This window comes from Giraffa tippelskirchi, chromosome 14, assembly GCF_054371585.1.
Source record: "Giraffa tippelskirchi isolate mGirTip1 chromosome 14, T2T-mGirTip1v1.2.pri, whole genome shotgun sequence".
NCBI lineage: Eukaryota > Metazoa > Chordata > Mammalia > Artiodactyla > Giraffidae > Giraffa > Giraffa tippelskirchi.
Genome location: NC_137288.1, coordinates 6904645 through 6928109, shown reverse-complemented (window position 1 = coordinate 6928109; position 23465 = coordinate 6904645).

Here is a 23465-nt window from a genome sequence, read left to right as displayed (position 1 = left end):
CAGCAGGAGGACCTGGAGCCCAGCACGCCAGAGCACAGAGGTGAGGACGCTGGGGCTGCTGCACGGGAGTGTGTGGGGAGGGGGTGCTGAGCTACACAGGGACGAGTCCCCGAAAGCTGCTGCTGGGCCTGCAGCAAGCGCTGGCCTCACACCCCCCGCCCCCCATCTTGCACACTTCAGTCCCAAAAGACACCCGACGCTGGGTATTCTTTGGGAATCTCTTGGAAGCTTTCTGTCCCGGGAGACGCACATGCCAAGGCTGGCCTGTGGGCAAACTTTGCTTCTCCCCCAGCTCTAGCACTGGCCTCCAACTGGAACCAGGCTCCGCTTCCCAGACCTGTCCCTACAGAGGTGGTGGCTCCAGGTGCAGGACCCAGGGATCCACCGAGGGCAGATGGAGAACCGAGACTTGCCCTCGCAGAGACACCAGGCCAGCTGGGTACTGGCCAGCACACCGGGCAGATCCGATCTCCGTGCCTGCAGGACCCCCAGCCCCAGGCACTGATGTCCCACCCCCTCAGCCAGAACCTCCACCTCCACGTGCACCTGTACCTGCTCGGGCTCTGGCAGGACAACCCGAGGCAGAGGAGGAGTCACCGCCTCGGCAGGGAGAGCCTGCCCTGGCTCCCGCGCAACACCCAGACGCCCACGATGACTCACCCACCCCTGCAGGGAGAACGAGCCCCCGCTCTGGACAGACACCCAGAGCCCTTGCCGGAAACACCACGTCCAGGGGAGCGGTCGGCTCTGCAGCCTCCATCCCTGTCTGCTCACCGTGGACGCTGGCAACTCGGTCTGCCCCCAGGGCACATGGAGTTCCTTTCCCCTGAACTGCTTTGCATTTGGTTTGTTTCCACCTTTCTGGTGATGTTTTCTTTTTTGTATGGTTTCCTGTATTTTTGTTGGTTAAGTTGGGATTAGTAAACTTTTTCATCATTGTTGCAACTTGGGAACACTGTTGTGTAACTCTGGTGATACTGTGTTACCATCACCACTTTGTAGTTTCAGACCCGTTTGATCTTTATGCCCCACCCCCCAACAAAGCCTGGATTCAAGGCAAGCACGCCCTGTTCATCCCTTCCCCCGATCCTGAACACAATTTCATCCTTTCTTTGTGCATTCCTTCCTATATTCTTGGTGTCCCCAATCAATGACTCTCAGTGAAATGACTGAAGGAGTGTTTTTTGGACTCTCCAACTACTGTAAGACTCCATTGGAGAGTTCTCATTTTTATGTCATTTGAACTAGCCTTTGAGATCTGAAAGGACGGTGTACGTCCTTTCAAGATACCATGTGCCAAACGAAGCCCTTTTGGCCACTGCCGTCATTATCTCCAGGCAGGCATTGCTGTTTCAAGGGTGACATCTCAGCCAGAAGGCAGAGGCTGAGCTCGTCTTGTTGCACCAGCTCCCAAAAGAGCCAAGAAAGGGAGCTGGAACAACAAACCACCCCAACACCCAGGAAAGCGTTCTTCATGACAGAAGGCTAGAAAATGACCCAACATCCTTGTGGCCCAGAACCCCTCTAGAAAATCACTGTTCCATAAAAAAGAGAAACACATGGGAAGTTCCAAGGAGAGGCAATGCCCGTGGCCAGTGTACTTGAGAGACGGCCGGACCGCTCTGGGGAAGACACGCACCGACGGAACCCCTTGGGAAACAGCAGTGATAGTCCTCACCGTCGTAAGGGTTTCCTCTGGGGACAACCTGCCCGGGGCACCACACGAGGGAGCAGACCGGCTTCTCTTCCTCTGCCCCCACACCATTCACTCATGAAGGCAGCTCAGGTGTTCTCATGCCCTGCCTGCCTGCCTGCCTGGCTCATCCTTGAGCTGTGACCACCTACAGGGTGGGACTCCACCTTCTCCTCTCTGTGTACCGTGCATCTGCACACAGTGGGCTTTCAGAACCTTAGGAGACTTGAGCCATTCCCACTCGAGCCAGAACCCTCCCCAGGAAGGAAAACAGCTGTGGAGTCATTTTGGCCCCAGCACTGGTTCCAAAGCCTGGCGGCTCCTACAGCCTCTACGGTGTGAAGAGGGAGGTCCCTTCTGACAGAGCTTTCCAGGTCTCAGATCTAAGCTGTTGTTTCACTGTCAGCTGTGTCTCTTCCGTTGCAGCCAGGTGGGCCACGCTGCTCCAAAGGAGCGCACAAGCTGAGTTTCAAGGGAGGTATTGAGAGGACAGGGATGGCTACAACGTGCTGCAAACTGAGTGAGGGTCCCCACAATCCTCAGCAAAGGTCTGTGGTGTGCAAGTGGGGAGTAGAGGGCCCCCAAGTTCCAAAGGAAGGGAGGTACTCGGGAGCTAAAGCCCTTGGCTGCTGTGGTAGTAGCTGCAGATGGCAGCTCGTCCACAGTGCACTTCGAATGAGGTCATATGAGCGGGACTCTGGAAATGGCTCCGAAATCGGGAGAAAGGGGTCAGGGTATGTGGGAATCCGGCGGGGGTGGGGGGTGGATGAAGGAAGGTGTCCCTCCTCTCTCCAGTGCAATTTGGTTTGGTGAGTCTCAAACCTACCAGATGGCACTTCCCAAGTCAGGCCCCCGCAGGAATCAGGGTGGGCTGCGTGCCTCGGCCCCTGCCACAGGGACAAGCCACACCAGTGGCCTCCCTGAGCTCCAATGGCCGGATCTGCGAGTTCTGTCTGGGTGCACACCTCCTTGCTGTGGCCATGTTCCCCCCTTCTCTGAGCACCAGCTTCATCCTCTCGAAAGAGGACATCGATTGCTACCTTGGCACGTTACTCTCTTCATCCTGTGAAGACTCACTAGGCTTATCCTACAATTACTAGCTGGCCCGAAGAGATATCTCCTGAATCCAGATTAAGCTGGAGTCTCCCAGGCTCATCTGGCATGTCTTCCCTGAAGTCTGCCAAAACCCACACCATTGCATTTCCAGGGACTCCCCTTAGCCAGCTGGGCAGAAAACCCAGCATGCTTCAAACAAGCTGACAGACAAGCGGGAGAGGACTCACGGGCAGACGGCTTCCCTCAGGTCTCGGGTGGAGCTCTGGGATCACAGCAGCAACGGGCCATCCCAGCCCCTGGGCTCAGCAGCACCCTCATTCTCAGGCCGGCGGCTCTGCCCTGAGGGGAGCAGGAAGGTCACCAACTGCCGCAGGCGGACCTCATGCCCCTCCCACTGCTGGAGCCTGACCTCCCCCGGCCCCACCCCTTCCCCTACCCCAGCACGACGACAGCTCGTCTTCCCCTGGCTTCCAACGTGAGGCCCGGCCCTGGGCCCCGATTGGGCACTGCCCCAGCCCGGAGCCAATCACAGTGGCCAGGGAGGTGGAACGCACCGATTGGCCAGGGCCAGGTCATGTGACCATACTCCCCAGGAAACTCAAATATTACCAAGTTTCCCTAAGAAACCAATGAACATAATTATCCAGTAAAGGCAAACCGTACTTTTTAAGGAGGCCAATGTCACAGAAAAAAAAAAAAATGCTTCACAATGAACTGCTCAAGGAAGCTACTAAATAAACTTTCAGAAAAGTTTAGTTTTTTTTTTTTTAATAGGGTGACGGAGAGCTATACCTTTCCCATCTATGTGAATTTAGGTTTAAACTAGATTTCCCTTGGCTATTATATAAGACAAAAAAACCCACATCCAACCCTTTCACTACCCCCCACCCCCAAAAAGTATTTTAATCTATTGAATTTTTGTGTCCTCAGTTGTGTCTGATTCGCGGCAACTCATGAACTCTACACAGCCAGGCTCTTCCATCCATGGAATTCAGGGCAATTTTTTCTGTCCCAGTAAATGCCCACCCTGGGTGATCCAAAGGCAAGGGCTCAGATGCTCCTGAGAGACTTACTCCTTTCAGCTGTGCACAGAGCTGGCTCCTCACTGGGATGCCTGTGGCCTGGGGCTCCCAGAGGGGAGAGCAGCACTCGCCCCACCGTGTGGTCACTGCTGGAAGTGCAGGCTGCTCCTCACTCCCCCTTGACAGTGTCCCTGACGGCAGAACATTGTGAAGCCAATCAAGGTGGAAATGCAAACTCCAATGCAACCAAACTTTCCACAAGGTCTCCAAAACCACTCAGGAACAGGGAATTGGAAACTGCAGGGGATGACATGAATGGAGATGGAGACTTGACAGCTTACACCGAGTTCACTTCCAGTTATCCCTAGACAAACTTTCCATGAAAACTTGTCACAAATCTCGAAGAACAATGAGCAGAAACCGGACACGTGCTTTGAGTCTTCACACACAAAACTAAAAGGCAGTCCCGTGGCCGAGACAGGGGACCCATACAGTGGCCTAACTGATAACCCAGACTCAAATTCAAGGTCATGTGGCACTAACACGTTACCCTGACCCATATACCTGGCCACGTGGCCCAGATATATGACCCCCCACTCATATTCCGGGTCAGCTGGCCAAGACACGTGACCACAAAGAGTTGTCTAGATTTCTATCCCAGACTCACACTGAAAGTCACGTGGCCCAGACACATGACCCAGACTCATATTCCTGGTCACGTGGCCCAGACATGTGATGAAGACTGGTATTCCAGGTCATGTGGCCCAGACCGGTGACCCCTAAAGTGGCCTAGACTCATAACCCAGACTCAAATTCAAGGTCACGTAGCGCAGACACGTTACCTCGACTCATATTATGGGTCACGTGGCCCAGACACGTGACAGAAAAAGTTGTCTAGACTCGTATCCCAGACTCATATTCAAGGTCATGTGGCCCAGACACATGACGCTGACTCATATTCCAGGTCACGTGCCCCAGACACGTGACACCAAACGTGGCGTAGACTCATAACCTAGAGTCATATTAAAGTTCACGTGTCCCAGACACGTGTCTCTGACTCATATTCCAGGTCACGTGGCCCAGACCCTTGACCCTGACTCATATTCCAGGTCACGTGCCCCAGACACGTGACACCAAAAGTGGCGTAGACTCATAACCTAGCGTCATATTAAAGTTCACGTGTCCCAGACACGTGACCCTGACTCATAATCCATTCCGTGTCACGTGGCAGAGACACTTGACCTCGACTCATATTCCGGGTCACGTGGCCCCGACACGTGTCCCAGACTCATATGCCCGGTCACGTGGCCCAGACAAGTGATCCTGACTCATATTCCTCGTCACGTGGCCCAGACACTTGACCCTGACTCATATTCAAGGTCACGTGGCCCAGACACGTGACCGCGACTCATATTCCGGGTCACGTGGCCCAGTCGCGTGACCCCAAAAAGTTGTCTAGACTCGTATCACAGACTCATGTTCAAGGTCACGTGGGCCAGACACGTGTCCCTGACTCATATTCCAGGTCACGTGGCCCAGACAGGTGACCCCTAAAGTGACCTAGACCCATAACCCAGAATCAAATTCAAGGTCACGTAGCCCAGACACGTTACCGAAAAAGTTGTCTAGACTCGTATCCCAGACTCATATTCAAGGTCAGGTGGCCCAGACACGTGACCCGGACTCATGTTCCCGGTCACGTGGCCCAGGCACGTGACCCTGACTCATATTCCAGGTCACGTGCCCCAGACACGTGACACCAAAAGTGGCGTAGACTCATAACCTAGTCTCATATTCAAGGTCATGTGTCCCAGACACGTGACCCTGACTCATAATCCTGGTCACGTGGCCCCGACACGTGACCGTGACTCATATTCCGGGTCACGTGGCCCAGTTGTGTGACCTAAATAAGTTGTCCAGACTCGTATCCAAGACTCATATTCTAGGTCACGTGGCCCAGACACGTGACCCACACTCAGATTCAAAGTCACGTGGCCCAGACACGTGACACCAAAATTGGCGTAGACTCATAACCCAGACTCATATTCACGATCACGTGGCCCAGACTCGCAACCCTGACTCCTATTCCTGGTCACGTGTCCCAGACACTTGACCCAGACTCATATTCCGGGTCACGTGGCCCAGACACGTGACCCAAAAAGTTGTCTAGGCTCGTATCCCAGACTCATATTCAAGGTCACGTGGCCCAGACACGTGGCCTTTGCGGGGGGCAACCTGCGAGCAGGACGTGCTTTGAAGAACTGCCTTGTTAACTCAGGGGTTAATTCCAGGGCAACCTGGCACGCAGGCTCTGCTTTGAGAGCTGGGGCCGCCTTTGTTAACTCAAGGGTCGAGTCCAGACATAGTTCTCTGTCCCGCCACCTCTTATTGTTTACTAGGGAAACTCCTTGCAGCTTTCTGGAGCGCATCTGACACAGGACAAATGGCTTTTTATGACCTAAGTCCTGAGAAACACAATCATGGGAAAATCATGGGAGTTTGGTTAATAGATTTATGTTTTTTAGGTGATTTCTGATGCATGTTACTTAGGTAATTTTTAATAATAGTATTGTATAAGAATTTCCTGGTATAAGGGTATATAATTCTGTGTGTAAGAATAAACAGGTGTCACTGGCATTGCAGGTTGCAGTGATCCTCTCAACGCCCCGCTGTATCTGTGTCTCTCTGTGTCTCTGTGTCTGTTTCTTTTCTTAGCCGAGGAATCCCGCGTCCGTGCCTACGTTGACTCGTCGGCTGGCTCCGACAAAGTGGCGCCCAACGTGGGGCATCGACGTTTAGGAGATTCTCGGCCGCTGCCCGGAGATAAAACGCGTGTATAGGTAAAGAAAATCCTGCATAAAAAAAGAAAAATAAGGTAGGGGCAGGAAGGTTTATAGTTGAGAGTAAAAAATGGGGCAAGATCATAGTCGTCAAGTGTTTGTTCATATGTTATATGTAATGTTAAGAGACCGAGGGGTCAAAGTATCTAAGCCTAAATTACGCACATTCTTGCAGTTTATTGAAGAAGTCTGTCCATGGTTCCCTGAGGAAGGAACTATGAGTTTAGAGATTTGGAAAAAGATTGGTAAGCAGATTCAAACACATTATTCACTTTATGGCCCTTCCAAAGTTCCAGTAGAAACTTTCTCATTGTGGACTTTAATCCGTGATTGCCTTGATTTTAGTCATGAAGAGGGTTCTAAAATTAATCAAATGGTTGATGAAGAGCCAATTTATGCTACTCCAGAGGGTCGAGACAGATTGGTTACCTTGTCCCCTCTTGCAAAAACGGAGGATGGGCTGTCTCCCTCTGATGAGGAAGATTTAGATGAACAAGCAGCTGAATATCACCAGGATGATTGGGATCTGTTAGCTGAGGAGTCACCTCCTGCTGTTAATAAAATGGTGCAACAGTCCTGTTGTGCTCCCATGGAGCATCTTACTTTAAAAGAACCACCTCCTCAAAAAATTGTGGTACCTGCTGCACCACCCGCTTATGCCGCTTCTATTATTGCTGGGTTAGATCCTCCTCCTGCTCAGGCCACTGTGCAAGTTCAGGTTTTTTCCCCGTTGCAGCAGGCCATTCATCAGGCATATAAAGATGGAGAAAATGTTTCTGGTTTCCCAGTTCTATTTCCAGTACTGGAAAATGCTGGTCAGCGATATTATGATCCTCTTCCCTTTAAACAGTTAAAAGAACTTAAAGTCGCCTGTGCACAATATGGGGCTACTGCACCTTTTACACAGGCTATGATTGAGAATTTAGGAGCCTTAAATCTGCCTCCTAATGATTGGAAACAAATCGCTCGTGCATGTCTTTCGGGCGGTGATTATTTATTGTGGAAATCAGAATTTGCAGAACAATGTCACTATATAGCTGAAATTAATCAAAGACAAGGAATTCCCACAACTTATGAAATGTTGGTAGGGGAAGGTGCATTTCAGGCTACCAATGCACAGCTGAATTATCAGCCAGGAGCATATCCTCAAATTTCCAACGCCGCACGACAGGCTTGGAGGAAATTGCCATGTCCCTCTAATAGATCAGAGGATCTTGCAAAGATACGGCAGGGGCCTGACGAGCCCTATCAAGATTTTGTTGCCCGGCTTTTGGAAGCTGTGGGAAAAATAATGTCTGATGATCAAGCAGGTATGATTTTAACTAAGCAATTGGCTTATGAAAATGCTAACTCTGCCTGTCAGGCTGCCTTGCGGCCATATAGAAAGAAGGGGGCTTTGTCTGATTATATTCGTATTTGTGCTGATATTGGTCCATCTTATATGCAGGGAATTGCTATTGCAGCTGCTTTGCAAGGGAAAAACATAAAAGAGGTATTATTTCAGCAGCAGCGCAAAAAGGAGATGATGAAAAATTCGTCCAATGCTGTTTGTTATGCCTGCGGCCAAGTAGGACATCGAGCTGCAGCCTGTCCTCAGAGGACTAACAGGGGGACAAGAGGTATAGCCCCGAATGTATGCCCTAGATGTAAGAGAGGAAGACATTGGATGAAAGACTGTAGGTCAAAAACAGATTCACAGGGCAATCCATTACCCCCCTTGCAGGGAAACTGGGTGAGGGGCCAGCCCCTGGCCCCGAAACAATGTTATGGGGCAATTCAGCAGACTTCTCCAGTAGAAAGCGGGTCTCAGACTTGTTTAGAGCCACCTCAGGGAGCGCTGGATTGGACTTGTGTGCCTCCTCCTACACAATACTAACCCCTGAAATGGGAATTCAGACTATTGCTACTGGAGTGTTTGGGCCATTGCCTGAAGGGACAGTAGGCTTACTGTTAGGGAGAAGTAGTACCACTTTAAAGGGCCTTAGTGTCGCTCCAGGGGTTATAGATTCAGATTATCATGGAGAAATTAAAATTATGGCAGAATCACCTCGTACTATTAGTACTATCCATTCAGGACAAAGAATTGCACAACTTGTTCTCCTCCCTCTTAAAGTCACAGGGCATGAGATTCAAAAGACACGTGGCACTGCTGCCTTTGGGTCTTCAGATGCCTATTGGGTCCAAGCTATTAAAGAATCCAGGCCTGAATTGGAGCTAAAAATTAATGGGAAAAATTTTAAAGGAATTTTGGATACTGGAGCTGATGTATCTGTTATTGCTGAGCATCATTGGCCCAGCGGATGGCCTAAACATATAGCTATTTCCACTTTGCAAGGAATTGGGCAGTCCAGTAATCCAGAACAGAGTGCAGAGCTACTGCATTGGCAAGATCAAGACGGCCATCAAGGCGAGATGCGTCCTTACATACTACCTAGATTGCCAGTTAATCTTTGGGGAAGGGATGTTATGTCAAAAATGGGAGTCTTTCTTTACAGTCCAAGCACTGCAATAAGTTCACAAATGTTTGATCAGGGTCTTTTGCCTCACCAGGGCCTGGGTAAGCATGGTCAGGGAAGAATTGCGCCAATTCAGCCTCAAAAGCTGGCACCAAGAGCAGGGTTAGGATATTTTCAGTGGGGACTACTGATTGTCCTGTTACTCACGCTGATCCTATTGTTTGGAAAACTGAGGAACCTGTGTGGGTAGATCAGTGGCCCCTAACTATAGAAAAAATGCTGGCTGCACAACAACTGGTACAGGAACAGTTGGCTTTGGGCCATATAGAACCTTCTAATTCACCTTGGAATTCACCCATTTTTGTTATCAAAAAGAAATCTGGAAAATGGCGCTTATTGCAAGACCTTCGTCAGGTTAACAAAGCCATGCAGATCATGGGTGCTTTGCAGCCCGGGTTGCCTTCTCCAATGGCAATTCCTAGGGGAGCTCATATAATTATTATTGACTTAAAAGATTGCTTTTATACCATTCCCCTTGCACCTCAGGATTGTTATCGTTTTGCATTTAGTGTTCCTGCTGTTAACTTTTCACGGCCCATGAAGAGGTATCAATGGAAGGTGTTGCCTCAAGGAATGGCTAATAGTCCTACATTATGCCAAAAGTTTGTAGATGCAGCCCTAACCGATGTGCGTGAAAGGTTTTCAGATATTTACATGCTTCATTATATAGATGATATTCTTTTGGCTCATACTGATTATGCCTATTTGTTAAAAGCCTTTTCTGAAGTAGAGATTGCATTAAAGTCTAGAGGTTTAATTATAGCTACTGAAAAAATTCAAACTTTTCCTCCATACTCCTATTTGGGCTTCCGTTTGGAAAAGGAAAAATTCTCTGTCCCTCATCTTCAGTTACGAAGAGATGGATTACGTACTTTAAATGATTGTCAAAAGTTGCTGGGAGACATTAATTGGATACGCCCTTACTTACGCCTCCCTACTGTAAGTTGGAAACCATTGTTTGATATTTTGAAAGGAGATTCATCACCTACATCTCCTCGGCAACTAACGCCACAAGGAGAGTTGGCTCTGCAAACTGTGGAAAGGGCACTTGCTGAACAATACACAGCGTATTGTGATTACACCCGGCCATGGGGATTATATATACTTGCTACTCAACATTCACCCACAGGAGTCCTATATCAGGATAAGCCATTAAAATGGATTTATTTGGCAGCTTCTCCTGTGCGGGCCCTTGATTCCTACCATGTTCAGGTTGCTAGGGTAATTGCTAGAGGTCGAAAAGACTCTATTATGTATTTGGGCAAAGATCCCTCCTTTATATGTGTCCCTTTTTCATCTGAACAGCAAAACTGGCTTTTCCAGTTCTCTGATGACTGGGTGCTTGCCTTAGCTGACTTCCCTGGACAACTAATTCAGCATTACCCAGCTGATAAGTTGTTGCAATTTGCTTTACAACATCCATTTGTTTTCCCTACTATTGTAAAAGAGCATCCTATTCCTAATGCTGTAACTATTTTTAACGATGGCTCTTCTAATGGAATAGCTAGTCTTGTTGTCAGTCAACAAACATATTTTACTCAAACTACTTATGAATCAGCACAAGAAGTTGAGTTGTATGCGGTGCTGAGAGCTCTTCATACAGTTTCTTCTGCCTTTAATTTATACTCAGATAGTCATTATGTAGTCAGAGCCATGTCTGTCATAGAAACAGTCCCGCTGATTGGCTCAATTAAAACTTCAATCTTTGATTTGTTTTTTCGTATCCAAAAGGCTATACAAACTCGTGTCAACCCCTGTTTCTTTGGCTATATACGAGCTCATTCGGCTCTGCCTGGACCCCTTGCTCAGGGTAATAAGATAGCAGATGCCCTGACAAAAAACATTTATTTTCAAGATGCAGCCTTAGCTGCCAAAGCTTCTCATGCCATACATCATCAAAATAGTCATTCTTTACGCTTGCAGTTTCAGATTCCCAGAGAAACGGCACGACAAATTGTTAAAAGCTGTTCAACATGTCCTCAGTTCTTTGTTGTTCCCTCTTTTGGTGTCAACCCTCGTGGCCTCCGTCCTAATGATCTTTGGCAAATGGACGTTACTCATATGGCTGAGTTTGGAAAGCTGAAGTATCTTCATGTTACTATTGATACCAATTCTGGCTTCCTTATGGCTACAGCACTTTCTGGAGAGGCTAGTAAAAATTGTATTCAACATTGCCTCCGCTGTTTTGCTGCCATGGGAATACCCCGTGTGTTAAAAACTGATAATGGTCCTGGCTACACTGGACGTAAATTTCGTTCCTTTTGTGACACTTTTTCTATACTGCATAAAACTGGCATCCCTTATAATCCTCAAGGACAAGGAATTGTTGAACGAGCTCACTTAACCCTTAAACATCAACTGAAAAAACTAAAAAGGGGGAATTGGGTGCAGGGCAGTATTCCTTCTCTATTGAGCCATGCTTTATATGTTTTGAATTTTTTGACCTTTGATAATAAAGGCAATACTGCCGCCCAGCGCTTCTGGATGCAGGATCCACCACGAAAGTTCCCACTCGTACGATGGAAGGATCCTATGAACGGATCTTGGAATGGTCCTGATCCTGTATTAATATGGGGGAGAGGCCATGTTTGTGTGTTTCCGCAGAATGCCGAAGCGCCGCGCTGGCTCCCGGAAAGGCTGGTACGCGCGTCGGAGGCAGTCCTTGACAGCTCAGGTGAGGCGAATAACGGACAGCGATGATTCGTCTCTTCCATCATCACAGCAAGTACAAGCCCTTTTGCGGCTGGCCCAACAAGGGTCTGATCAACACATCTCTCCTTTTAGAGTGTGGATTCAATTATTATTGCTTTTGCAAAATCTTTCTGATGTTCAGGGAAAGGTATATTGGGCCTATGTCCCTGACCCTCTCTTGTTACAGCCAGTCACCTGGGAGATGGCATTTATTCCTGTATACGTTAATGACACTATTACACTGGGAGGATCTTCAGATAAACATATTATTCCACAAAATGCTTCTCTAAATTATACAGGGTTTTCTGCAAAACTTCCTATATGTATGTATAAAAACTATAATGCTTCTAGCTGTCCTTTAATTACAGAAACCTTCTACAGAACCAAGATTGCTGCTCAGAATACATGGATACTACGTTTCCCATCAATAACAGAAAAGGCTGGACAGACCCAACAGCAGAATGGAATAGGGCCTAAAGACATTCCCTTTTGTGGACTTGGACTAAGGGAACAGCAGATTTATGTGCCTTGGACATCATGTAGAAACGAAACTGCTACCACGTATACCATCTATAATGAGACACAAAGGCTTTGGGACTGGGGTCCTGATTTGATGACTGCACAAGGGTCTGGCTATCGAGAGCTTCATCCTCCCATTTGGAATCTCGGCGGTGATAAGATCTTCCAGACAGACCTGTGGAAGCTTGCTGCCGCTACAAGCAAGACAGTGAGGTTGTCATATACAGGCGCAAACCATCTGAATGAACCTTACAGATATCCTCGTGCTTGTGTACCTTTACCTTTCATGATAATAAGGGGGTCTGTTGTTATTCGTAAACAATTTGGTATGTATAATATTACCTGTTTAAACTGTACATTGCCAAATTGTATTCGAGGAATTGACGACAAGTCAGGCTTGCTTATTGTAAAGCAACCTCCTTTTGTTGTTATCCCTGTAAATGTGTCAGAATCCTGGTATGAAGATACAGGAGTAGAATTGTGGGAACGCCTGAATAATGCACTCTCCAGGCCTCGGAGAGGAATAGGTTTAGTTATACTAGGGATAATTTCTCTGATAACGTTAATAGCATCCACTATTTCTGCTTCTATTGCTCTTAGCCAGCCTATTCATACTGCTGCCTTTGTAGATGGGCTTGCCAAAAATGCATCCAATGCTTTAGGAATACAAGAAGATATTGATAAACGTTTAGAAGATCGCTTAAATGCTCTGTATGATTCTGTGTTATACTTAGGAGAACAAATGCAAGAGCTGAGGTTTAGGAGTAAGTTGAGATGTCATGCTAATTATTATTGGATATGTGTCACTCAAAAAGAGTATAATGAATCAGATACATCGTGGCAACATATTAAAGCTCATCTTGCTGGAATATGGAGTCACGATAACCTTTCTATAGATTTGATAAAGTTACATCAAGAAATTCTAAACATTGAAGATTCACTCTCTCCAAACACGGATATTGGCTCCGCTGTTAATGGATTTCTAGAAGGGCTATTTTCCCATTTTCCTACTCTGAGTACATTTTGGCATTATATTCTCAGTCTTATGGTTGTACTGGCCGTTTTACTGCTGTTGATGTGTCTCATTCCATGCTGCATCAAGCATTTAATTTCAGAGCTGCTTGACATCAAAGCAGCTATTGATGCTGCTCGTCTAAAGCACAAAAATCAGTGCTTTAGTAAATAAATAGGGGGGAGCTGCGGGGGGCAACCTGCGAGCAGGACGTGCTTTGAAGAACTGCCTTGTTAACTCAGGGGTTAATTCCAGGGCAACCTGGCACGCAGGCTCTGCTTTGAGAGCTGGGGCCGCCTTTGTTAACTCAAGGGTCGAGTCCAGACATAGTTCTCTGTCCCGCCACCTCTTATTGTTTACTAGGGAAACTCCTTGCAGCTTTCTGGAGCGCATCTGACACAGGACAAATGGCTTTTTATGACCTAAGTCCTGAGAAACACAATCATGGGAAAATCATGGGAGTTTGGTTAATAGATTTATGTTTTTTAGGTGATTTCTGATGCATGTTACTTAGGTAATTTTTAATAATAGTATTGTAAAAGAATTTCCTGGTATAAGGGTATATAATTCTGTGTGTAAGAATAAACAGGTGTCACTGGCATTGCAGGTTGCAGTGATCCTCTCAACGCCCCGCTGTGTCTGTGTCTCTCTGTGTCTCTGTGTCTGTTTCTTTTCTTAGCCGAGGAATCCCACGTCCGTGCCTACGTTGACTCGTCGGCTGGCTCCGACAGCCTTGACTCATATTCCTCGTCACGTGGCCCAGACACTTGACCCTGACTCATATTCAAGGTCACGTGGCCCAGACACGTGACCGCGACTCATATTCCGGGTCACGTGGCCCAGTCGCGTGACCCCAAAAAGTTTTCTAGACTCGTATCACAGACTCATGTTCAAGGTCACGTGGGCCAGACACGTGTCCCTGACTCATATTCCAGGTCACGTGGCCCAGACAGGTGACCCCTAAAGTGACCTAGACCCATAACCCAGAATCAAATTCAAGGTCACGTAGCCCAGACACGTTACCGAAAAAGTTGTCTAGACTCGTATCCCAGACTCATATTCAAGGTCAGGTGGCCCAGACACGTGACCCGGACTCATGTTCCCGGTCACGTGGCCCAGGCACGTGACCCTGACTCATATTCCAGGTCACGTGCCCCAGACACGTGACACCAAAAGTGGCGTAGACTCATAACCTAGTCTCATATTCAAGGTCATGTGTCCCAGACACGTGACCCTGACTCATAATCCTGGTCACGTGGCCCCGACACGTGACCGTGACTCATATTCCGGGTCACGTGGCCCAGTTGTGTGACCTAAATAAGTTGTCCAGACTCGTATCCAAGACTCATATTCTAGGTCACGTGGCCCAGACACGTGACCCACACTCAGATTCAAAGTCACGTGGCCCAGACACGTGACACCAAAATTGGCGTAGACTCATAACCCAGACTCATATTCACGATCACGTGGCCCAGACTCGCAACCCTGACTCCTATTCCTGGTCACGTGTCCCAGACACTTGACCCAGACTCATATTCCGGGTCACGTGGCCCAGACACGTGACCCAAAAAGTTGTCTAGGCTCGTATCCCAGACTCATATTCAAGGTCACGTGGCCCAGACACGTGGCCTTTGCGGGGGGCAACCTGCGAGCAGGACGTGCTTTGAAGAACTGCCTTGTTAACTCAGGGGTTAATTCCAGGGCAACCTGGCACGCAGGCTCTGCTTTGAGAGCTGGGGCCGCCTTTGTTAACTCAAGGGTCGAGTCCAGACATAGTTCTCTGTCCCGCCACCTCTTATTGTTTACTAGGGAAACTCCTTGCAGCTTTCTGGAGCGCATCTGACACAGGACAAATGGCTTTTTATGACCTAAGTCCTGAGAAACACAATCATGGGAAAATCATGGGAGTTTGGTTAATAGATTTATGTTTTTTAGGTGATTTCTGATGCATGTTACTTAGGTAATTTTTAATAATAGTATTGTATAAGAATTTCCTGGTATAAGGGTATATAATTCTGTGTGTAAGAATAAACAGGTGTCACTGGCATTGCAGGTTGCAGTGATCCTCTCAACGCCCCGCTGTATCTGTGTCTCTCTGTGTCTCTGTGTCTGTTTCTTTTCTTAGCCGAGGAATCCCGCGTCCGTGCCTACGTTGACTCGTCGGCTGGCTCCGACAAAGTGGCGCCCAACGTGGGGCATCGACGTTTAGGAGATTCTCGGCCGCTGCCCGGAGATAAAACGCGTGTATAGGTAAAGAAAATCCTGCATAAAAAAAGAAAAATAAGGTAGGGGCAGGAAGGTTTATAGTTGAGAGTAAAAAATGGGGCAAGATCATAGTCGTCAAGTGTTTGTTCATATGTTATATGTAATGTTAAGAGACCGAGGGGTCAAAGTATCTAAGCCTAAATTACGCACATTCTTGCAGTTTATTGAAGAAGTCTGTCCATGGTTCCCTGAGGAAGGAACTATGAGTTTAGAGATTTGGAAAAAGATTGGTAAGCAGATTCAAACACATTATTCACTTTATGGCCCTTCCAAAGTTCCAGTAGAAACTTTCTCATTGTGGACTTTAATCCGTGATTGCCTTGATTTTAGTCATGAAGAGGGTTCTAAAATTAATCAAATGGTTGATGAAGAGCCAATTTATGCTACTCCAGAGGGTCGAGACAGATTGGTTACCTTGTCCCCTCTTGCAAAAACGGAGGATGGGCTGTCTCCCTCTGATGAGGAAGATTTAGATGAACAAGCAGCTGAATATCACCAGGATGATTGGGATCTGTTAGCTGAGGAGTCACCTCCTGCTGTTAATAAAATGGTGCAACAGTCCTGTTGTGCTCCCATGGAGCATCTTACTTTAAAAGAACCACCTCCTCAAAAAATTGTGGTACCTGCTGCACCACCCGCTTATGCCGCTTCTATTATTGCTGGGTTAGATCCTCCTCCTGCTCAGGCCACTGTGCAAGTTCAGGTTTTTTCCCCGTTGCAGCAGGCCATTCATCAGGCATATAAAGATGGAGAAAATGTTTCTGGTTTCCCAGTTCTATTTCCAGTACTGGAAAATGCTGGTCAGCGATATTATGATCCTCTTCCCTTTAAACAGTTAAAAGAACTTAAAGTCGCCTGTGCACAATATGGGGCTACTGCACCTTTTACACAGGCTATGATTGAGAATTTAGGAGCCTTAAATCTGCCTCCTAATGATTGGAAACAAATCGCTCGTGCATGTCTTTCGGGCGGTGATTATTTATTGTGGAAATCAGAATTTGCAGAACAATGTCACTATATAGCTGAAATTAATCAAAGACAAGGAATTCCCACAACTTATGAAATGTTGGTAGGGGAAGGTGCATTTCAGGCTACCAATGCACAGCTGAATTATCAGCCAGGAGCATATCGTCAAATTTCCAACGCCGCACGACAGGCTTGGAGGAAATTGCCATGTCCCTCTAATAGATCAGAGGATCTTGCAAAGATACGGCAGGGGCCTGACGAGCCCTATCAAGATTTTGTTGCCCGGCTTTTGGAAGCTGTGGGAAAAATAATGTCTGATGATCAAGCAGGTATGATTTTAACTAAGCAATTGGCTTATGAAAATGCTAACTCTGCCTGTCAGGCTGCCTTGCGGCCATATAGAAAGAAGGGGGCTTTGTCTGATTATATTCGTATTTGTGCTGATATTGGTCCATCTTATATGCAGGGAATTGCTATTGCAGCTGCTTTGCAAGGGAAAAACATAAAAGAGGTATTATTTCAGCAGCAGCGCAAAAAGGAGATGATGAAAAATTCGTCCAATGCTGTTTGTTATGCCTGCGGCCAAGTAGGACATCGAGCTGCAGCCTGTCCTCAGAGGACTAACAGGGGGACAAGAGGTATAGCCCCGAATGTATGCCCTAGATGTAAGAGAGGAAGACATTGGATGAAAGACTGTAGGTCAAAAACAGATTCACAGGGCAATCCATTACCCCCCTTGCAGGGAAACTGGGTGAGGGGCCAGCCCCTGGCCCCGAAACAATGTTATGGGGCAATTCAGCAGACTTCTCCAGTAGAAAGCGGGTCTCAGACTTGTTTAGAGCCACCTCAGGGAGCGCTGGATTGGACTTGTGTGCCTCCTCCTACACAATACTAACCCCTGAAATGGGAATTCAGACTATTGCTACTGGAGTGTTTGGGCCATTGCCTGAAGGGACAGTAGGCTTACTGTTAGGGAGAAGTAGTACCACTTTAAAGGGCCTTAGTGTCGCTCCAGGGGTTATAGATTCAGATTATCATGGAGAAATTAAAATTATGGCAGAATCACCTCGTACTATTAGTACTATCCATTCAGGACAAAGAATTGCACAACTTGTTCTCCTCCCTCTTAAAGTCACAGGGCATGAGATTCAAAAGACACGTGGCACTGCTGCCTTTGGGTCTTCAGATGCCTATTGGGTCCAAGCTATTAAAGAATCCAGGCCTGAATTGGAGCTAAAAATTAATGGGAAAAATTTTAAAGGAATTTTGGATACTGGAGCTGATGTATCTGTTATTGCTGAGCATCATTGGCCCAGCGGATGGCCTAAACATATAGCTATTTCCACTTTGCAAGGAATTGGGCAGTCCAGTAATCCAGAACAGAGTGCAGAGCTACTGCATTGGCAAGATCAAGACGGCCATCAAGGCGAGATGCGTCCTTACATACTACCTAGATTGCCAGTTAATCTTTGGGGAAGGGATGTTATGTCAAAAATGGGAGTCTTTCTTTACAGTCCAAGCACTGCAATAAGTTCACAAATGTTTGATCAGGGTCTTTTGCCTCACCAGGGCCTGGGTAAGCATGGTCAGGGAAGAATTGCGCCAATTCAGCCTCAAAAGCTGGCACCAAGAGCAGGGTTAGGATATTTTCAGTGGGGACTACTGATTGTCCTGTTACTCACGCTGATCCTATTGTTTGGAAAACTGAGGAACCTGTGTGGGTAGATCAGTGGCCCCTAACTATAGAAAAAATGCTGGCTGCACAACAACTGGTACAGGAACAGTTGGCTTTGGGCCATATAGAACCTTCTAATTCACCTTGGAATTCACCCATTTTTGTTATCAAAAAGAAATCTGGAAAATGGCGCTTATTGCAAGACCTTCGTCAGGTTAACAAAGCCATGCAGATCATGGGTGCTTTGCAGCCCGGGTTGCCTTCTCCAATGGCAATTCCTAGGGGAGCTCATATAATTATTATTGACTTAAAAGATTGCTTTTATACCATTCCCCTTGCACCTCAGGATTGTTATCGTTTTGCATTTAGTGTTCCTGCTGTTAACTTTTCACGGCCCATGAAGAGGTATCAATGGAAGGTGTTGCCTCAAGGAATGGCTAATAGTCCTACATTATGCCAAAAGTTTGTAGATGCAGCCCTAACCGATGTGCGTGAAAGGTTTTCAGATATTTACATGCTTCATTATATAGATGATATTCTTTTGGCTCATACTGATTATGCCTATTTGTTAAAAGCCTTTTCTGAAGTAGAGATTGCATTAAAGTCTAGAGGTTTAATTATAGCTACTGAAAAAATTCAAACTTTTCCTCCATACTCCTATTTGGGCTTCCGTTTGGAAAAGGAAAAATTCTCTGTCCCTCATCTTCAGTTACGAAGAGATGGATTACGTACTTTAAATGATTGTCAAAAGTTGCTGGGAGACATTAATTGGATACGCCCTTACTTACGCCTCCCTACTGTAAGTTTGAAACCATTGTTTGATATTTTGAAAGGAGATTCATCACCTACATCTCCTCGGCAACTAACGCCACAAGGAGAGTTGGCTCTGCAAACTGTGGAAAGGGCACTTGCTGAACAATACACAGCGTATTGTGATTACACCCGGCCATGGGGATTATATATACTTGCTACTCAACATTCACCCACAGGAGTCCTATATCAGGATAAGCCATTAAAATGGATTTATTTGGCAGCTTCTCCTGTGCGGGCCCTTGATTCCTACCATGTTCAGGTTGCTAGGGTAATTGCTAGAGGTCGAAAAGACTCTATTATGTATTTGGGCAAAGATCCCTCCTTTATATGTGTCCCTTTTTCATCTGAACAGCAAAACTGGCTTTTCCAGTTCTCTGATGACTGGGTGCTTGCCTTAGCTGACTTCCCTGGACAACTAATTCAGCATTACCCAGCTGATAAGTTGTTGCAATTTGCTTTACAACATCCATTTGTTTTCCCTACTATTGTAAAAGAGCATCCTATTCCTAATGCTGTAACTATTTTTAACGATGGCTCTTCTAATGGAATAGCTAGTCTTGTTGTCAGTCAACAAACATATTTTACTCAAACTACTTATGAATCAGCACAAGAAGTTGAGTTGTATGCGGTGCTGAGAGCTCTTCATACAGTTTCTTCTGCCTTTAATTTATACTCAGATAGTCATTATGTAGTCAGAGCCATGTCTGTCATAGAAACAGTCCCGCTGATTGGCTCAATTAAAACTTCAATCTTTGATTTGTTTTTTCCTATCCAAAAGGCTATACAAACTCGTGTCAACCCCTGTTTCTTTGGCTATATACGAGCTCATTCGGCTCTGCCTGGACCCCTTGCTCAGGGTAATAAGATAGCAGATGCCCTGACAAAAAACATTTATTTTCAAGATGCAGCCTTAGCTGCCAAAGCTTCTCATGCCATACATCATCAAAATAGTCATTCTTTACGCTTGCAGTTTCAGATTCCCAGAGAAACGGCACGACAAATTGTTAAAAGCTGTTCAACATGTCCTCAGTTCTTTGTTGTTCCCTCTTTTGGTGTCAACCCTCGTGGCCTCCGTCCTAATGATCTTTGGCAAATGGACGTTACTCATATGGCTGAGTTTGGAAAGCTGAAGTATCTTCATGTTACTATTGATACCAATTCTGGCTTCCTTATGGCTACAGCACTTTCTGGAGAGGCTAGTAAAAATTGTATTCAACATTGCCTCCGCTGTTTTGCTGCCATGGGAATACCCCGTGTGTTAAAAACTGATAATGGTCCTGGCTACACTGGACGTAAATTTCGTTCCTTTTGTGACACTTTTTCTATACTGCATAAAACTGGCATCCCTTATAATCCTCAAGGACAAGGAATTGTTGAACGAGCTCACTTAACCCTTAAACATCAACTGAAAAAACTAAAAAGGGGGAATTGGGTGCAGGGCAGTATTCCTTCTCTATTGAGCCATGCTTTATATGTTTTGAATTTTTTGACCTTTGATAATAAAGGCAATACTGCCGCCCAGCGCTTCTGGATGCAGGATCCACCACGAAAGTTCCCACTCGTACGATGGAAGGATCCTATGAACGGATCTTGGAATGGTCCTGATCCTGTATTAATATGGGGGAGAGGCCATGTTTGTGTGTTTCCGCAGAATGCCGAAGCGCCGCGCTGGCTCCCGGAAAGGCTGGTACGCGCGTCGGAGGCAGTCCTTGACAGCTCAGGTGAGGCGAATAACGGACAGCGATGATTCGTCTCTTCCATCATCACAGCAAGTACAAGCCCTTTTGCGGCTGGCCCAACAAGGGTCTGATCAACACATCTCTCCTTTTAGAGTGTGGATTCAATTATTATTGCTTTTGCAAAATCTTTCTGATGTTCAGGGAAAGGTATATTGGGCCTATGTCCCTGACCCTCTCTTGTTACAGCCAGTCACCTGGGAGATGGCATTTATTCCTGTATACGTTAATGACACTATTACACTGGGAGGATCTTCAGATAAACATATTATTCCACAAAATGCTTCTCTAAATTATACAGGGTTTTCTGCAAAACTTCCTATATGTATGTATAAAAACTATAATGCTTCTAGCTGTCCTTTAATTACAGAAACCTTCTACAGAACCAAGATTGCTGCTCAGAATACATGGATACTACGTTTCCCATCAATAACAGAAAAGGCTGGACAGACCCAACAGCAGAATGGAATAGGGCCTAAAGACATTCCCTTTTGTGGACTTGGACTAAGGGAACAGCAGATTTATGTGCCTTGGACATCATGTAGAAACGAAACTGCTACCACGTATACCATCTATAATGAGACACAAAGGCTTTGGGACTGGGGTCCTGATTTGATGACTGCACAAGGGTCTGGCTATCGAGAGCTTCATCCTCCCATTTGGAATCTCGGCGGTGATAAGATCTTCCAGACAGACCTGTGGAAGCTTGCTGCCGCTACAAGCAAGACAGTGAGGTTGTCATATACAGGCGCAAACCATCTGAATGAACCTTACAGATATCCTCGTGCTTGTGTACCTTTACCTTTCATGATAATAAGGGGGTCTGTTGTTATTCGTAAACAATTTGGTATGTATAATATTACCTGTTTAAACTGTACATTGCCAAATTGTATTCGAGGAATTGACGACAAGTCAGGCTTGCTTATTGTAAAGCAACCTCCTTTTGTTGTTATCCCTGTAAATGTGTCAGAATCCTGGTATGAAGATACAGGAGTAGAATTGTGGGAACGCCTGAATAATGCACTCTCCAGGCCTCGGAGAGGAATAGGTTTAGTTATACTAGGGATAATTTCTCTGATAACGTTAATAGCATCCACTATTTCTGCTTCTATTGCTCTTAGCCAGCCTATTCATACTGCTGCCTTTGTAGATGGGCTTGCCAAAAATGCATCCAATGCTTTAGGAATACAAGAAGATATTGATAAACGTTTAGAAGATCGCTTAAATGCTCTGTATGATTCTGTGTTATACTTAGGAGAACAAATGCAAGAGCTGAGGTTTAGGAGTAAGTTGAGATGTCATGCTAATTATTATTGGATATGTGTCACTCAAAAAGAGTATAATGAATCAGATACATCGTGGCAACATATTAAAGCTCATCTTGCTGGAATATGGAGTCACGATAACCTTTCTATAGATTTGATAAAGTTACATCAAGAAATTCTAAACATTGAAGATTCACTCTCTCCAAACACGGATATTGGCTCCGCTGTTAATGGATTTCTAGAAGGGCTATTTTCCCATTTTCCTACTCTGAGTACATTTTGGCATTATATTCTCAGTCTTATGGTTGTACTGGCCGTTTTACTGCTGTTGATGTGTCTCATTCCATGCTGCATCAAGCATTTAATTTCAGAGCTGCTTGACATCAAAGCAGCTATTGATGCTGCTCGTCTAAAGCACAAAAATCAGTGCTTTAGTAAATAAATAGGGGGGAGCTGCGGGGGGCAACCTGCGAGCAGGACGTGCTTTGAAGAACTGCCTTGTTAACTCAGGGGTTAATTCCAGGGCAACCTGGCACGCAGGCTCTGCTTTGAGAGCTGGGGCCGCCTTTGTTAACTCAAGGGTCGAGTCCAGACATAGTTCTCTGTCCCGCCACCTCTTATTGTTTACTAGGGAAACTCCTTGCAGCTTTCTGGAGCGCATCTGACACAGGACAAATGGCTTTTTATGACCTAAGTCCTGAGAAACACAATCATGGGAAAATCATGGGAGTTTGGTTAATAGATTTATGTTTTTTAGGTGATTTCTGATGCATGTTACTTAGGTAATTTTTAATAATAGTATTGTATAAGAATTTCCTGGTATAAGGGTATATAATTCTGTGTGTAAGAATAAACAGGTGTCACTGGCATTGCAGGTTGCAGTGATCCTCTCAACGCCCCGCTGTATCTGTGTCTCTCTGTGTCTCTGTGTCTGTTTCTTTTCTTAGCCGAGGAATCCCGCGTCCGTGCCTACGTTGACTCGTCGGCTGGCTCCGACAAAGTGGCGCCCAACGTGGGGCATCGACGTTTAGGAGATTCTCGGCCGCTGCCCGGAGATAAAACGCGCGTATAGGTAAAGAAAATCCTGCATAAAAAAAGAAAAATAAGGTAGGGGCAGGAAGGTTTATAGTTGAGAGTAAAAAATGGGGCAAGATCATAGTCGTCAAGTGTTTGTTCATATGTTATATGTAATGTTAAGAGACCGAGGGGTCAAAGTATCTAAGCCTAAATTACGCACATTCTTGCAGTTTATTGAAGAAGTCTGTCCATGGTTCCCTGAGGAAGGAACTATGAGTTTAGAGATTTGGAAAAAGATTGGTAAGCAGATTCAAACACATTTTTCACTTTATGGCCCTTCCAAAGTTCCAGTAGAAACTTTCTCATTGTGGACTTTAAT